This window comes from Lampetra fluviatilis, chromosome 9 (genome assembly GCF_964198595.1).
Source record: "Lampetra fluviatilis chromosome 9, kcLamFluv1.1, whole genome shotgun sequence".
NCBI lineage: Eukaryota > Metazoa > Chordata > Hyperoartia > Petromyzontiformes > Petromyzontidae > Lampetra > Lampetra fluviatilis.
The window spans coordinates 15,869,176-15,883,365 of NC_136283.1; the positions used below are offsets into that span (position 1 = coordinate 15,869,176).

The 14,190-nt window shown below is 53.4% G+C and overlaps 1 protein-coding gene across 1 annotated transcript in view; it reads left to right on the forward strand.

Moving 5' to 3' along the window:
* Positions 1-14,190, forward strand: part of CDH23 (cadherin related 23) — a 257,145-nt gene that overhangs the window by 135,355 nt on the left and 107,600 nt on the right. The window lies entirely within an intron of this gene.

The window sequence follows — 14,190 nt, forward strand, 5'->3', positions numbered from 1 at the left end:
CAACCTTGTCCTGATTTGTGCTTTATAGAGAAGGAGTAATATCATTCGGAGTTTCAGAAGGCTTTGGCATGGGAAAGAAAACCAAGCTTCTTTGATGCCTCCTTAGTCAGTGTCAGAAGTTAAAGTTATGGGGCCTGATTCCCCGAATGTACTTTTCCTAAGCTCGTCTTTTAAAGGAGAGAACATGTCATGAGGATGAACACCACGGAGACAAAGCGATGAGGTCAGCTCATGCGTAGGAGGCCACTGTTCAACAGTGGAATGAACATGACCGACGTCCAAATCAATGCTGGAGCTTGATTTAAAAAAGCAAAAAAATATTATGACAAGGGCTCTCTGCTCACCTGATATTTAATGCAAGGGGCAAATTTCCCAACCTGATTTGAAATAAGCAATGGGCACCAGTGACATGTAAACAATGCGTGAGAATGGTCTATTTCATATTTATGTAATCAACTGCAAATTAGCAGAGTTAGCTACTTATTCTGTGTTCTTAATGTAAACATCACTCCTTGAAATGTAATTAGTCAAGTGTTCCAAGACAATCAAATACTCTTGACCATCAGTTATGCTTTTCCAGATAATTACTAAAGTGCAATTTAGGCTCGTGTATTTATTTTAAAATGTTGCTCTTTTTGTTTTGCTTTTGCAATTCAGTGTGCAGCCGACATGTGTTTATAACCTGCAGAGTTTAATGCATACACTTTAGAAACACACTTAATGAAACAAAGATTCCTAAAGGCACTTACATTTTACCTTTTCTTGTATAGTGACTAATTCAGAGACACTAAGAGTAGGAGGCACTCTATTTAGTAACAGCCTTCACGGTCCACACAGAGTAACTACAGCCCCCAATCAGGACAGCTGGCAGACTGCCTGACTGATGGTACCGAGCAGATGAAGATTGCGGCGAAGACGCCAACAGCACAACGGGATCCCACTCCAGGCAACAGCCCCGACCCTTCGCTCGGGGTCCCCTTTTATCCTCCCAGTGTGGCCTCGCTCCACCCTGGCCACACCCCACCCCGGCCACGCCCCCCTTCTAGAACCTACTAGCAGGTTCCCGGGCTTCCCTCTCGTGCCCCCTCTGTAACCTTTCCCCTACATCCCTCTCTCTGGTTTATCACATGACCTGCTGACAGACAGAGCTGCTGCAACTGCAGATCCCCTTCTCTGCCAGCAACCAGCGCTATGCTACATAGTGACCAATTCCATGTCACTACATCACCCCCCCCTGTAAAAAAAATCAGCCGGCCCGGCTGACCCCCATCCCCCGCATAGCGGAACAACAAGAACAACAACAACCTCCATCCCCGCGTAGCAGAACAACAAGAACAATAAACAACCGGGACAATTAACAAATTCCGACGAGAACTCACAACAATGAACCTGGCCCCCAGGGATAGAACAATGCCCGACGACCGTAAGCGTGCCACAGCCCACAAGCATTAGGAAGGACCTCAGATCAACCGGCAGTCACATCCCGGCTTGCGTCTGCGGCCACCCGCCAGACGGTGTCGGGACTAATAGAACAACAGAAGGGGCGGGCTATCGGAATTGAACAGTTTTGGAACGGGTCTTCATCACTGGGCCACTAGGCGGGACAAGAGTGGGCTTCCTGGGGACCCCTGGGACGATATCTAAATGGCCTAATGGGCATGGCTCCTCCCGGCATGAAGACGAAGGGGAAGAAGAAGAAGAAGAAGTGGATGGCGACCGTTCCATCATCCTTGGTCCGTCTGTGGACGGTGCCGCCGTTGGGTCCACGGGTGTCAGGCGCTGGGATCCTGCAGGTGAAACAACGGAGTCCCACTGAGGCTCACGCTCCACGACCGTTCGTCCGGGCTCGTCGAGCGCATCTGACACCCAGCCCTCAGGTAGTGGGGATGAAGCGACATCACAAGGTGGAAAATGGGGTTTCAGCCATGACGGGTGCACATATCAGCACCTGCGACCGACATAGATACATACCCACTGCGGCCTCCTGACCTCAATCACCTCAACAGGGCCCTGCCATGGCCGGTGCAATTTAGGGGACATGCCCAGGGGCACCTGGGGGCAATGCAGCATTGCCTTGTCCCCATGGGTCCATGGGTTTCCGGATCCACGGAGTCCCGAAAGCTTTTCATTGGCGGTTTTCCGTTTGGCCAAATTTCCCCGAGACACCTCCTGCGACTCTGCCAGCTGCCTGATCGTAAGCTGCATGGGCATAGCGACTGTCTTTTTGCCCAGGTCCATGCTGAACTGAGCCTCCATGGGGGGATCACATTCCCTCTCATACATGAGGGAAAAGGGCGAGAACCCCATTGAGGCGTGAGGGGCCATTCTGTGTGCGACCAGAACACCCGGAACGTGCAAATCCCAATCAGACTGTGCCTCGTTAACCTGTTGGCATAGCATGGACGTAAGAGTCCTGTGCAAGCGCTCTACCATCCCGTAAGTCTGGGGATGGTAGGGTGATGTCCGGATCTTTTTAGTACCCAGGAAGTCATACACCTCCTTTAATCATTTAGAAGAAAAATGATGACCTTGGTCTGTAAAGAGACGTTCTGGGGCCCCATTGTCCGAAACATACTCGTGTAGGAATGCATCTGTGATGGATGTGGCCGACTGATCCGACAAAGGCCATGCCACCGGCCACCAGGACAGGTACTCTACCCCGACGAGCAGACATTTATTTCCCCTCTGAGTGGTGGGAAATTGGCCGAGGTTGTCGAAGGCAACGAGCTCATTAACACGGGACACTTCGATGGATTGCAACGGTGGCTGGGCCTGCCTTGGTGGGGGCTTTCGGCGAGCGCATTCAACACAAACCTGAGCATGTGGTATACATCCTTCAACATTCCGGGCTAAAAGAAGTCGCGCTTCAGGGTCAAAAACGTTTTCCGCACCCCAAGGTGCATCAACCTCACATGGACAGCCCGTGTAACTCTACCCCGCAGAGCAGTTGGCACAACGATGCAGTAATGCCACACTTCCTCATCCCACCTCATCAGGAGCCCATCACGAAGGACTATGAGGGGCATTCCCGCTGGCACCTTCTTACCACCCCTCGTTCAGACACAATGCCATAATTTTAACAAGGAGACATCCTCCACCTGGAGGCGGCCCCATTCCGTGTGCATGAGACCAATCGTGTTGTCACAGGGAGTGGGTGCCACGGGTGGTGGAACATCAACCGACACTACGACAGTGCATGGCAATCCTGCAACCACAGGTTTACATCGGCCGACACCCATCAAACACACACAGCGGCTCCTCGGCGGTAACCATGACAACGCGTCCACATTACAGTGGCATGCATCTTTCCTGTAGGTGACCCTGAGGGAATAATCCTGCAAAATTTCCGACCAGCGGGAGAGCTGACCGGACAGCTGGTCAACTCGCAGCGCATATTGAAGAGCCGCGTGGTCCGTGTGCACAACAAACTGCCTACCATAGAGGTACGGCCTGTACTGCTCTACAAAATGCACAATAGTCAACAATTCGCAGCATGTCACACAATAACGCTGCTCTGCGGGGGACAGCACACGGCTCCCATAAGCTATGACCCTCTCTGCTCCGTTCACCACCTGCGACAGCACAGCGCTGATTACGGTGTCGCTGGTATCTGTATCTAGCAAAAATAGCAGAGAGAAATCGGGGTACCCAAAGGGAGGCGCGTTGGCGAGGCCGTCTCGCAGTGCTACAAACGCGGCCTCCACCTCTTCCCCTCATCGAAATCTCTGCCCCTTTGCAATGAGGGCATGGAGCGGTTTAGCGATTGTCACGAGCTTGGGTATGAAGCGGCGGTATATGACGCGAACCCAACAAAACTACGGACTTCACCCACTGACGTGGGGGTCGACCATGTGCACATACACACAGTTTTTTTTGGGATCCGTGGCGATCCCGGACTCGCTGACCATGTGACCCAAATAGCAAACCGATGTCTGCAAGAGATGACACTTTTGCAGCTTAAATTTTAAGATTGCCCACCGGCACCTTGACAAACACTGATCGCAACCGCTGCAGGTGTTCCTAAAACGTGCTTCTGAGCACGATTACACCATCCAAATAAATGAGGCACGGGTCCCATTGAAGACCTGCTCCATAAGTCACTGGAACGTGGCCGGAGCCGAGTGAAGTCCCATCGGGAGACAGTTAAATTGAAACAATCCCTGGGGTATTCAGAACACGGTTTTAGGTTTGGAACTCCAGAGGTAACTGCCAAAACCCTGACAGGGTGGAGAAAGACCGCGCACTCAACAGGGCATCCAAGGAGTCGTCCATCCATGGGAGCTGGTATGCATCCGCCATGGAAACTTTATTCAATTTGCGGAAAACTACACAAAACCACAAACTCCCAATCCCGCTTTTTAACCAGGACAATGGGAGCTCCCCACGGACTAGTGGAAGGGGAGATAATGTCGGCAGACAACATCTCATTGACTGCCTGGCGAACATGGTCCTTTTCCTTGGGAGTGAGTCTGTACGAATTCTGGCGTATAGGAGCAGCGTTACCTGTATCGATGCAGTGCTGCAATAGTGACGTGCAGCCAATATCATATTTATCCTGACTAAAAACGTCAAAAATTCCCGGAGCAATGCACGCAACTCACCCCGCTGCTCGCCAGTCAAATTCGAATTTTCTTTGCACAGCGCATCCATCCAAGCCTCATCTGGCTCGCCTCCCCGCTCCACCATGGCAACAACCTCCACGGCCACATCGCTGGCCTCCTCACAACACACGGCCGTCGCGTGGGCCAAAACCGTACCCGCCTGGACAACCACGGCTCCCAGCCTGATGTTCAACACCTGCAGAAAGGGGTCCTGGTCCCCCCTAACTATCATCTGGGCCCCCACCAATGCGAGACCTCGAATTGCTCTGTTCGAAGGATTAAAAGAACCCCTCCCGCGGTGTCTTCGTGATCAAGCTGCTTCCGCAGCCGCAAGGGCACCAACATGTGAGTGCCAGGAGGAACCGTGATGGTCTCCTTCACTAGGGCCTGAACCGTGGCGTTAGCTCTTCGGAATTGAGTCGGGGACGTCAAAAATGCCAACCGACGCCCCGACGGCAGCTCAATACACCCTTGGTTTACAAGAATCTTAAGGGGAATCCTTCTGAGAAAATCAGTCCCCAACAGACAAGGCACAGCCAACGTCTTAGAGACTAACACTGGGCCCGCCAATTCAATGTCCCCGATTCGTACTGTTGCCGATATCTGGCCCACAATACCCAAACTCCTGCCATTAGTGGCGACACACGCCCTATTTACCAGATTAAGACAACACGACTTCGACGGCTAGGACTTAATAAATTCTGAAATAATACTAGCGGATGCTCCCGTATCAATGAGCACCCTTAGCTCGACACCCTGCACGAAGCCAATAACCATGGACAATCCTGCCGCCGCTGCCACAATACGAAGCGCAAACGCGGTCCACTGCCCCGTGCCCCGCGGCCATCCACCACCCGCCAAAGTCCGACTTTCGCGCACTGCAATACGATGAGGGATGATGGTGTGTGAACCCGACACGCTCTGAGAGGTAGATGCATGAAGTGACTATGTTAGCCAGGTATTCGATGCATCGCAACTTGCCTGTGGGCCCGGGGAAGCGGAGGTCGGCAGGGCGGGAGACAGCAAAGGTGGGGAGAACGATCCAGGGTCAGCGCGGCATCCCTTGAAAATGTGGCCCCGCAGGCCGCACTTCAAACAAGTGACCGGGGACCTCCACGGTGGAGAGAGGGTCCCGCTTCGTCGTTCCCGCTGCCGTCGTCATCCCACAGCAACCCTCCCACGCGGGCTCCTGACAAACGAAGCGCAGGCTTGCACAGGCTCCTGACGCTCTGGCTCATCCTCGTCCAAGGTGGTGGGAAGAGCCCGCAGCTCCTCCTCGTCGGACCACCCTGCGAAGGCGCAAGCAGCGGCCCAACGGTGCTTGAAAACCGTCGAGTTGCCCCCCACAGCCACAAATTCCTTGACGAACGGTAGCCATATTTTAAGAAAAGGCACCTCCGGACGAGACGCCGACGGCAAGTCAAATTTGGCGGGAAGTGTTTCCCGCCCAGTTGACAAAATGGAGGCCGGGGTCCTGGATTCCAGGGCTGTCAGGAGATAATTTCTCCATCATCCTCTTCACCTGAGGACACAATAGTCTTTTTCTTGGCCGACTTGGACATGTTGAAGGAGAAAAAAAATGTTCTTTCACTTCTGACTCCAAATGTAGTGACTGACTCAGAGACACTAAGATAGGAGGCACTCTATTTATTAACAGCCTTCACGGTCCACACAGAGTAACTAGAGCCCCCAGTCAGGACAGCTGGCAGACTGCCTGATTGATGGCACCGAGCAGATGAAGACGGCGGTGAAGACTCCAACAGCACGACGGGATCCCACTCCAGGCAACAGCCTTCGCTCAGGGTCCCCTTTTATCCTCCCAGCGTGGCCTTGCTTTGCCCCGGCCACGCACCCCTTCTCAAACCTACTAACAGGTTCCCAGGCTTCCCTCACGTGCACCCTCTGTAACCTTTCCCCTACATCCTTCTCTCTGGTTTATCACGTGACCTGCTGACAGACGCCCTGTCTGTCAGCAGCAACTGCAGATCCCTCTGCCAGCAACCAGCGCTATGCTACTTAGTGACCAATTCTATGAATCAGAATCAGAAAGGGTTTTATTCGCCATGAAAGTTCGCACAGACAAGGAATTTACTTTGGCCGGAAGGTGCATACATTCAACATATAGGAATCTTAAATCTTAAATAAGTGGTTTACAAGTCTAACTATACTAAAGGTACAAGTCTAACTAATACTAAAGAGCTATGTAAAAATTTAATAAAATAAAATCTAAAATATACAATAGCTATAATATACAATATAAAATTACAAAAATGCAAATAGGATAACATAGTGCAAATATGGCAGGGTGTCATTGTGCAGATATTGTGTTAAAATCAGTTTGAGCGTTAAAGTCAGTTTGAGCCCCTGGCCTTGTTGAAGAGGCCAGCAGCGGATGGGAAGAAACTGTTTTTGTGGCGTGAGGTTTTGGTCCTCATGGACCGCATCCTTCTGCCGGAGGGGAGTAGCTGGAACAGAGAGTGTCCAGGGTGGGAGGAGTCGGCCACAATCTTCCTCGCTCGCCTCAAGGTCCTCTAGGTGTACAGGTCCTCGAGGGTAGGCAGATTGCAGCCAATCACCTTCTCAGCAGTGCGGATGATACGCTGCAGTCTGCTCTTGTCCTTTGCAGTGGTAGCAACGTACCAGATGGTGATGGAGGAGGTGAGGATTGACTCAATGATGGTTGTTTAGAAGTGCACCATCATTGTCTTTGGCAGGTCGAATTTCTTCAGCTGCCGTAGGAAGTACATCCTCTGTCACTACACTTGTAACAGTTCTATCAGACCTGCTCAGAGATAATTTTCTTCGTCTCATTCTAAAGTAAACTGAATATATCTTCAAAGTGAAAATACAGTGAGAGATTATCTTTGGGGGTGCCACGGTGGCGAGATGTTAACTACCTCACCCAGTATACAGTAGGGCATAGGTTCGATCCTGACCCTGACGCCTGCATATTTGGAGTTTGAATGTTCTCCCTGTGGTCGCATGGATTTTTCTCCGGGTCCTCCGGTTTTTCCCTCCACATTTAGAATTGACATCATGTTTAGAGTATTTGGCTGCTGCTATATATTTCCACATGGTAAGCTACTTCGTTGAACTATCATTTGTGACCAGGTCACTTCTGAAAAAGAGCTATATAGCTCAGTGGGCCTTCCCTGGAAAAAAATAAAAATGGTTAACTTCATAGTTTATGGGTCCCCTGCCCGAGAGCTTCAATATTTTGTATAGAAAGAGACCTTCCTCCACACGCACACACACACAATTTACACTCAGAACAAAACGGCTGAAAGCATTACGCCACTTGAGGCATCTTCAACAAACAGAATTGGATCCAAAATTGTAACAATTACAACCAAATGAAAGCCACAGAATGAATGTTTTTGTTTGCATGCAGAGTTATTTTTGTCACATTTTAAACTATATTCGCCATGAAATGAATACTGATCTGCCTGCCCTTCCTTTCACAGTCCGCATCTCTGGGATGCTACCATCTTTGTCCTTGATATGGCCAAAACATATACAGTGAGGGAAAAAGTATTTGATCCCCTGGTGATTTTGTACGTTTGCCCACTGACAAAGAAATGATCAGTCTATAATTTTAATAGTAGGTTTATTTGAACAGTGAGAGACAGAATAACAACAACAAAATCCAGAAAAACGCATGTCAAAAATGTTATAAATTGATTGGCATTTTAATGAAGGAAATAAGTATTTGACCCCTTTGCAAAACATGACTTAGTACTTGGTGTCAAAACCCTTGTTGGCAATCACAGAGGTCAGACGTTTATTGTAGTTGGCCACCAAGTTTGCACACATCTCAGGAGGGGTTTTGTCCCACTCCTCTTTGCAGATCTTCTCCAAGTCATTAAGGTTTCGAGGCTGACGTTTGGCAACTCGAACCTTCAGCTCCCTCCACAGATTTTCTTTGGGATTAAGGTCTGAAGACTGGCTAGGCCACTTCATGACCTTAATGTGCTTCTTCTTGAACCACTCCTTGGTTGCATTGGCCGTGTGTTTTGGGTCATTGTCATGCTGGAATACCCATCCACGACCCATTTTCAATGCCCTGGCTGAGGGAAGGAGGTTCTCACCCAAGATTTGACGTTACATGTCCCCGTCCATCGTCCCTTTGATGCGGTGAAGTTGTCCTGTCGCTTAGCAGAAAAACACCCCCAAAGCATAATGTTTCCCCCTCCATGTTTGACGGTGGGGATGGTGTTCTTGGGGTCATAGGCAGCATTCCTTCTCCTACAAAAATACGGCGAGTTGAGATGATGCCAAAGAGCTCCATTTTGGTCTCAACTGACCACAACACTTTCACCCAGTTGTCCTCTTGTAATGCGAGCAAGGACAGGGTGGGCGCTGCCTCCGCACCACTCACGCGGGCCGGAGTATTAGGGGAGGTGGAGCTTGGTCGTCGGGGTGAGTGGGGGTGGAGTCAGGGTCACGTGAGGAGGAGGAGGAGTCAGGGTCACGTGAGGAGGAGGATATAGGGTGAGAACCGGAAGGGGATCGGGAGTCGAGAGAGAGTGAAGATAGGAGAAGCCACGCGGGGTGCTGGCGGGGAGTGGCACAAATTGCCACGCGGTCGGAGTCACGGCACCGTCGGCCAGCGGTGTACGTGGAGCAGCGGAGTGGCTGCAGAGTGTGCAGAGTTACACGGAGCAGCGGGGTGGTTGCAGAGTGTGCGGGGCACACGGGCAGCGGTGTGGCTGCAGAGAGAGAGGAGGACTCGAACAGCGTGCGGAGGGCACGCGACGGAAGAGGTGCAGGTCCGACCGGGGACATCGCGGGGCGCGAGACAAGAACCCAATAAAGGACAGACGGCGACCAACATCGCCTAAGAGTCCTTTATTACATTGGAGTCAGAAGTGAGACGGCATGTCGAAACAGCTCAGAAGAAAGAACATACCTGCACCATCTTCTGCACCATCTTCTGAAGACGACGACGATCTTTTTCCGGCGGTGGCTCTACCAACGATGGAAGGCGGAGGCGACGCAGGAACGGGCGACGCGTCGGTAGTGCAAGATGTTACCGGCTCAGCAGGACCGTCTGCGTTGGTGGGCGCCGAGGAGGGATGGCGACACGTGGCGGCCCAACTTGAGTCGCTGAAGGCTGTTTTAACGCAGTTATGCGCCCTGGTGATGCCCATGACTAGTCTGGGGAGGCCAAGCGGGGAGCATCCGAGTGGGGCCTTGCCGACGCTTCCAGCCCTCTCCAACACGCGGCACGAAGCCGCCATCTTGGGCGTGGTCGGGGAGGAATGGCGGGAAGCCGCCATCTTGCTGCCTCCACCACGGGAAGCCTCCATCTTGGGCGTAGTCGGGGACGAACGACGGGGAGCCGCCATTTTGAACACATTGCAGAGTGACGCCATCTTGTCGCTGCCGCATGGATCACCATCGGCAGATGACGGCGGCGTGGGGACCCGCAGCCATCGTCTAACGACTGTGAAAGAGTTCTCCATTGGCGGAGATTGGAGCGCATTCGCCTGCCGTTTTCAAGCGGCGGTATGATCCGCAAAATAGGACGGATGCAGAAGCCTTGGAGGTCTTGCCAACGCTTCTTGACGACGAGTCCATCAGGTTCTTCCGTTCCATCAAGGCCGCAAAGAAGACGACGCTACAGGGGGTGTTTGAAAAAATGGCGGAGGCGTATGAGCCCCCGTACGATGCACATCGCAGGTTCGTGCAGTGGCAACGGGCACCTGAAGAATCGCCAGTGGCATTCCGGGGCGCTGTGATGGAGCTAGCTATGGCCGCGTATCCGGAGACGGAGCCCGACTTGTTGGAACCCCTGATACTGGGTAAAATGTTGGAGTTATTCAGGGACTTGGGCATCCCCATGCCGGTGTGCGGCCACGATAAGTTAACGTCCCGGACGGTGGCTAAGTGCCTGGATGCCCAATTCAAACTTCGCCGGTGGAAACAGGTGACGGCTTGGATGGGGAGCTCCACCGTCGAAGGCGGTGCAACAGGGTGGGACCCGAAGAAGGCCGTCTATGTTCATGACGAGAAGGGTCCTGGGGAGCTGACGGCAGCATCGACCCAGTGGCCTGCTCGAGGGGGAGCGGGGTTGCGCTCCGGGCCGCCGGTGCGGGAGCGCCAAGACAGAGGGGGTGCTACACGGCGAGCCGACTTGGCGTGTTTCCGCTGCGGCCGTAAGGGCCACTTCGCCAGAGAATGTTGGGCTCGCATTCGGCAGCCGCCCCAGCAGGAGGCCTCGGTCACGGACGCGACGCGGCAGGACCACCCACGACAGGCAAGTCGGTACGCATCAGACACCCGGCAAGGCCTGTCATCTCATGCATCACCATCGGCATGCGGGCCGGGTGCCATTACTAATGGGGGGGGCGCTTAGTAATCTGCGTCGCTCTCTGACGCAGTGGCGGAAATTGGCGCGATGGGTGGTTGCGGCCGCAACTGGGTCGTCGACCGTGCCGGGTTCGATCCAAGGGCTCGACATACGCATTTCGGTGGACTCGGGTGCGTCCGCGACTATTATCTCCGACGTGATATTCCATCTCTTGTCCATTCCGCCGGGGCGGGTGCGGCCAGTTTACGACTCTTGCATAGCGGCGAACGGGGGTAGCATGGGCATTGTGGGTCAGGTGGACGCCAGTATATCGGTTGGGGGTGTTTCGGCTTCAGGGACCGTGTTGATTTCCAGGTCCCTCGTGGTGCCCTGTTTGTTGGGGACCGATTTCCTGGCCAAGATGCCCATTCAAATAAAGGTGGATCACAATTGTATCGAATTGCCGGGGGGTCGGCAAATTTAATTATTGCCGTCACCCTGGGGCCAGTCAGTTCCTGACCGTCAGGTACAGGCGCTGTCCGAGGTATCGGTGGATATTCCGCCTGGCTCGCAGATGCTTATTCTGCTGCTGTATCGCAAATAGGTGCCTGGAATCGAGGGTGTGGCGGGTGTTTTGTTATCACCGTCCACTGCTATAATGGGTGGCTTGACGCTGGTCGGGGCACAGACGATTGTCCGGCCGGGTCAACCTCCGTTTTTACAAGTGTTGAATGGAAGCGCAGATAATGTTGTTGTACCGGCCGGAACGGTTTTGGCTCACGCTACGACTGCTTTCACGAGCCATGACGATCAGGGCCGCCGGGGCCTTGTAGGGGGGGGTAACGGCCTTCATGTCACAGGACGATCGGTGGATTGCCGAGTTGTGCCGGGAAAATGCGTCTTTGACTGGGGACCAGCGGTCCGCGCTTCGCGCGCTGTTGGGGAGGTATTCCGACGTCTTTAGTGCGGACGATTTCGATTTGGGTCGCACCTCCTTGCTTTCCCAGCACATTGACACGGGTGATGCCGCTCCGAGATGCTGGCCGCTGACATCATTTCCCCGTCCAACAGTCCGTGGGGCGCGCCGGTGGTCCTTGTGAAAAAAAAGGATGGGAAGTTGCGGTTTTGTGTTGATTTTCGCAAATTAAATAAGGTGTCGGTTGCGGACGCGTACCCCCTGCCGCGTATGGATGATTCCCTTGATGCCTTGTCTGGGGCGAATTTTTTTTTTCTACTCTTGATTGCTCATCGGGATTCTGGCAACTTCCCCTGGATGAGTCCTCGAGGGAAAAGACGGCTTTCTGGACGCCGCAGGGATTCTTTCAGTTTAATTGTCTTCCCATGGGCTTGAACGCCGCCCCCGCGACATTTCCAGCGGTTGATAGAGCTCGTGTTAACGGGTCTGCAGTGGGAGATGTGCTTGATATACTTGGACGATGTTATCATCTTCAGCCGCACGTTTGAGGAACATCTGCGGAGGTTGGACGCACTGTTTGCTAGAATGCGTTCCGCCAATTTGAAATTTAAGCCCAAAAAGTGTCACCTGTTGCAACGATCCGTGCGCTATTTGGGCCACATTGTCAGTTCGGAAGGGGTCGCCACGGACCCGGAGAAGACGGCGTGTGTCCGTAACTGGCCGACTCTGGCCTCAGTGGGGGACGTGCGTCGGTTCGTTGGGTTCGCTTCATATTACCTCAGGTTCGTTTCTAACTTTGCCACGATCGCTAGGCCGTTGCACCTCCTTACGGCTAAAGGCCGCAGATTCAGCTGGGGACCGACAGAAGAGGCGGCGTCGGCACCGACGTTAGACTATCCAGATTTCACTCGACCTTTTATTCTGGATACTGACGCTAGTGACACCGGGATCGGGGCTGTTCTGTCCCAGTCTAGGGATGGCGTCGAACGTGTGGTAGCTTACAGTAGCCGCGTGTTGTCTCCAGCGGAAACCCGTTATTGCGTTACTCGCCGTGAACTTTTGGCTATTGTACATTTTCTTCGCCAATATCGGCCGTATTTGTACGGCCGTACGTTTATTGTGCGCATGGACCATGCGGCCTTGCAATATGCCCTGAGAGTTGACCAACCGTCTGGCCAATTGGCACGATGGTTGGAAACCCTGCAGGAATTTTCGTTTGAAATTCAGTATCGGAAGGGGTTGCGTCACGCGAACACGGACGCACTCTCCAGATTGCCGCAGGGGTCCCCTTGCGCTTGCGCTTCGGGCACGAATAGGTGTACGCGGGTTCCGCAACCCCCTCGGCCTGTTGTGTCTGCTGTCGAGGTGCCCGAGGCTCCCGTATGCCCGGGACCGGCTGATGGGGTTTTGAACCTGCCGCGTTCGGTATGGATTCGCGAGCAATTGCTCGATGAGTCGCTGGGGGCCTTGCGGGGTCGGGCTGCGAAGGGGACGGGGTGACCACTGTCCGGTGGGACGCCGGGAGCCACTCTCCGGGATGGGTTGCTGATGTGGAGGGAAGGGTTGCACGATCGCTGGCGTCTGGTGGTGCCGTCGTCGTTACGGTACGAGTTGGTTCGGACTCTGCACTCTGAGACGTTGTTACATCTCGGGGTGCAGAAAACCTTGTTGACGTTGCAGCAGGACTACTTCTGGCACGGCATGACGACTGATGTCGTCGGGCACATTCGGGCGTGTCCCGACTGTGCCCGGCGGAAACCGCCTAAACACCCATATGTGCCGCCAGTGCAGTCCATACAGGTGTCTCGGATTAACGAGTTGGTGGCGTTGGATATTTTGGGGCCCTTCGCGCCGTCCGCTCGGGGGAATACATTTTTGCTGGTCGGGGTGGAATATCTTTCCCGCTGGGTGATGGCTTGACCCTTACCCGACCAGTCGGCGGCGTCTATCACGGACACGTTCCTGTTCGGATATGTAATGGACAAAGGGGCGCCGGAAAGGTTGCTCACAGACCAAGGGCGACATTTTTCTTCTAAATTATTGGCTGAGGTGTGTGCTGCACTGGGGACCAAGAAGTTTCGGACGTCTCCCTACCACCCGCAAATGGATGGGATGGTGGAACGGCTTAATCGGACCCTGTCGGCCATGCTCTGTCACACGGTTAGCTAAAAGCAGGCTGATTGGGATTTGCATATCCCTGGGGTGCTCTCTGCATACAGAAGGACGACTCATGCGTCGACGGGGTACTCACTTTTCTTTTTTAATGTACGGCCGCGAGAATGTGCCGCCGGTGGACGTGCAGCTGGGTACGGTGGCGAGGGGTCCTGTTAAGCCTCTCCTGGAGTACCTTCAGGATGCTGTTCGTTGCGTGGCAGAGGCAC